Raw genomic sequence first — 5,000 nt, 5'->3', positions numbered from 1 at the left:
CCTGTCGTCCATTATTCTCACTATGATTGGGTAAGGTCTCGTATAAACGGCTGGCCCATCTGACTTGATCTCGTGAAAACAAAAGGACGAGATATCATTGAAGTTTCTTTCCCGAGAGAAATAACGCTACCAAAATCTCTCTCAAACCCCGAGGGAGCATCGTGTTCTCTTGTACCTCGGGGAAACAGCTCATCTATTTGCTCTAACAACCCAACTTCTCTCCCTCTACTAGTAACATCAGATGAAAGAACTCCTTCTGTTTGCATATGGTATTTTAATTATCATCTGCTGCTGCTCTTGGGGTTATTCTCCATTCAGATAAGCTGGGCACAGCCTCTGGCCCTGGAACAAACAACATTGAACTCACCCCACCTAACAGCGTATGGTCTAAACATGTGCTTCTACTACCAACTTGTCAGACGTGTTGGGAACAAGACTGACCTTCTGTCTTGCTGCGGGAAGATCGACCAACTGCGCCTACAATAAAACCCGAATCCCCAGACCATCCTCACCACCGGCAGACTCAACAAACGTCCCCGGAATCTTGTCCTGTCGGGCCGAGGGGGGCCCTCCTCGACCCACAGGTGTGGTCGGTGAGGCTGTTCTGGACCGACGGCGAGGACCCTCCACCTGCTGGCCGTTTATCGTCACAGATGAAGGCTGCGATGACTATTTCACATGAGGACGATTTGCAGAGTCAGTGCCGATCAATATATCACAAAGCAGTGTCCATCAATCAACAACATAGAAGTTATGAAACTATAACTAAAGCACTACCTTCGCTCTAAGTATCAGGGAGAAACCACCCCCACTGTAATATACTATTTGCTTCCCTTCAGGGAGTGTTACCCAATCTCTCTAACATCTCACTGTGTACGAGAGAACGCTCTGCACCAGCATCACCAGGACCAGAGCACTTCTCCATCAATACATCCCCGAGGCGACGACCCTGCTAACCTCGGGAGGGCCTGACCCCCCCACCCACCAGCCTCTGTCCATGTTGTGGATTAGGTGGTGGAAGATCCCGCCCATGACTCCAGTTGGACAATTCCGAGCCTGGTGTCCAAGATTATGGCAGAGGTAGCACTCTCGACTAGGACTATCGTGTATCAAGTGTCCCTGTTTACGGCAATGATAACACTTTCCTTGTTGCAGACCCCTTTTTGCATCCTGCACAACCTCTGACCTTCCTGCTGAACCTGAACTACCTCCAGGAATATCTACAGCTGATCCCAGTGGAGGCTGAGAAGCTTCCCTTCTTACTCACGGCCTCCGCTCACGTATCCCACCTTCCGCTTACCCACGGATCAGCAAAATCAACTTTATCTTAGCATTGTCTTATAGACTAAATGCAAGAGATTTGCAACATCAGTGTGATCATCCGCGGGATAGGGTCTAGAATATCACCCTTTAGCTTTAGTGTCTTTAGCTTCGATGACTCTAGTCACCGGAGTTAACAACAATTGTAGTGCAAAAATAACAAGTGCATCTGGAATAGTTGATAACACCAATTTTTTGTTTTCATTTTTCTTTAATAAACTCGTAAATCCAATAAACAAGAAAAAGCGACCTGCTTCTCGGCAATACCCTCCGGCGCACCTGTGACTCACGATTCCGCAGTCTACTCATTACGTCACACCTGATGTTCTCGGGCACGATTGTGACGTCACCGCTTACGTCACATCTCGTTTTCTCGTGGTACCCTCGTGACGTCACCACACACGTCACACCACGCGTCATACGCTCCGCCCAGTATGTCAACACGCCCAGCGAAGCTCCGCCCACTGTCTCTCATCTGCAACACCTGACTGACCTTCTGATCATTCCTCGCCAAGCCTCAAGAGCGAGTGGCGCATCAGGTCAGAGGTCAGAGGTCAGCAGAATTGACTGTCAACAACATCCGTCTTTTCGCCTCTCACTCTTGCGATGGACTGTGGGTCACCATCTAATTTCCATTTCCATTTACTAGTAAATGACAAGGCTAAATATACTAACGCAATTATTATTGAGTGGCAAGAATATATCGCTAACCAAGTGATACTATATTGATATCCCTATAATATAGACAACTGCTAATATTCACTTCTCATCTATATTATACAACAGCCAAGACAAAGGTATGCTAATATATAGTGGAAATATACAACTAAAATATATATATATCACAATATCAAACATACAAAAGGTCACGACACGATATAACACATATTTCACAATGGATGAAGTTATATATATGTAAAGTGTACCTCAGCCGCGCTACATACTATACTTATAAGTATAGTATGAAACACCCGTTGAAATACACCCATTACACCCAGTGCGTCACCCATTACCCCCCCCCCCATCCCGATGATTAAAAAAACAAACAAACAAACAAAAAAACACCAGAAAGACCACCGTCGGCACCATCTTTGTATCTAATACTTTGATATCATTTTAAGTATTATATAAGACACTATATGTTTTCGCCGCATTAAAACTGGAAACACTTTATCTTCATTGTTACTTCAACCAAAATTAAGTCTACTATCTCATTACCAGATATCTCGCTTTTTTAAAGGATTAGAAATACCCGATTTATATCATTTTTATAGTGTCTTTCTATTCAAAAGCACCAACACATGATATTAACTACTTCACAGCAACATAGAAACCAACATCACCTAATATCAAACGACTAGAATGTCATGTTATCCCCTTTTCACCAAGAGTGTGCCACATCCTACTCACCAGGAAACCGGAAATAAAACGCTGTCCATGTTCTGCTGGCTCTGCTATCTCATCTAGCTCTCCAGGGGAAGGTCGGCACTCTCTGGTGCCAGTCACCCCGAGGCTCTGCCCAGGGAGGTCATACACACACACACACACACACACACACACACACACACACACACATATATATATATATATATATATATATATATATATATATATATATATATATATATATATATATATACATATATATATATATATATATATATATAATATACATATATATATATATATATATATATATATATATATATATATATATATATATATATATATATATATATATATATTATATATGTGTGTGTGTGTGTGTGTGTGTGTGTGTGTGGTGTGTGTGGTGTGTATATACATATATATATATATATATATATATATATATATATATATATATATATATATTATATATATATATATATACATATATACATATAATATATATATATATACATATATGTATATATATATTTATATATATATATATATTTATATTATATATATACATATATATATATATATATATATATATATATATATATATATATATATATATATATATATATATATATATATATATATATATATATATATATATATATATATATATATATAAATATATATATATATATCATCAATGAAGTTATTGTTATTATCATTACTATTACCTTTAATCTTATCACAATTCCTATTATCATCAATATCATTATCATTACCACTATCATTCTCACTGCTGTTATCATTATTATCATTATCATTATTATTATTGTTATTATCATTATCATCATCAGTTTTATTAATGCTATTATTATTGTTTTTATCATTATCATCATCATTATTATCACCCTTACTAATTCATCATTATCATCATTATTATTGTTATCATTTTTATCATTATTGTTAATCTTCGCATTATCAACTTTATCATTTTCACTAACATTATCATCATAATCATTATCTTTATCAGTGCTATTAACATTTTGCTATTGGTATTACTACTATCATTATTATCTTTATTTTTTGTTATACTCATTATCATTATTATTGACATTATGACAATAAAAATCATTATTACTATCATTATCATTATCATCATCATCATCATTATCGCAATCGTTATTATTATTGTTATTAATATCATCATAATCATGTTCATGTTCATCATAACTATTACCATCATTACTGCCGATATTTGCATTATTACTTATTATGAATTTCACTGCTATTATCCTTAACATTTTTATTATTGTTACTATAATTTTATAGTTGCTGTCATTGTTGTCATTATCACTAACATAGCTATTATCTATGATTAATACTATCATTATCATTTTATTTTCATTACTATTATCAAAATTATTAACATTATTTTTATAATGATTACTCTTATCATCATTATTGTGATTATTATCCTTTTCATTATCTTCATCTTTATCATCATTATCATTATCAATATTATGATTATTATGTTCTATCATTACCATTATCATTATCAATATTATGATCATTATTTTCTATCATTATCATCATTATTATCTTTCTGATTTGTATTACTATTCTTGGCTAATATCATTATAATTCTTATTACAGCTATCTGCACTAATATTACCATCATGTTTATTTTTCAAAGTTGGGATCGCTGTTGCTGTATCTGTTATCATTATCATCATCATCGTTATCATTATCATCATTACTACTATCATCGTTGTTATTACTATTATCATAATTATCATTACCATTATTAGGACAAATATAAGGATAATACACCGTCTATTTAAGCGTCCATTTAAGCACAATACACTATTGAATACGAGTGCACTCTACCACGATAAAATAAAAAATAATAAATAAAATAAGAACAGGACATCCACCTGTTAGGGCCATTCCCGGCACATTTACTGTTTACATATTCTAATTGTTAAGAAAATTAGAGTAGTTTATGCATAAATATATCAATATATCAGTACTTTCATATATGTATTAGTAATTCTGAAATGTATGTTACAGATACAAAATTAGTTTGAATTATTAGTGAAGGCAGAGGTGGAGTGTAGAGAGAGAGAGAGAGGGGGAGGGACGGGAGAGCGAGGAAAAGGGAGAGAGAAAGAAAAGAAAGAGGGGCAGAAAAGATGGAGAGGGCGAAAGAGGAGAGAGAGGGAGAGAAGAGGGGAAGAGGGGCAAGGAGATTCAGATTAAACTTTGAACAGTTTATTAATCCACATACGTATTGT

This window comes from Penaeus japonicus, unplaced genomic scaffold (genome assembly GCF_977035675.1).
Source record: "Penaeus japonicus unplaced genomic scaffold, GWHDUDI00000001_assembly GWHDUDI00000036, whole genome shotgun sequence".
Lineage (NCBI taxonomy): Eukaryota > Metazoa > Arthropoda > Malacostraca > Decapoda > Penaeidae > Penaeus > Penaeus japonicus.
Note: the sequence above shows the minus strand (reverse complement) of the source record.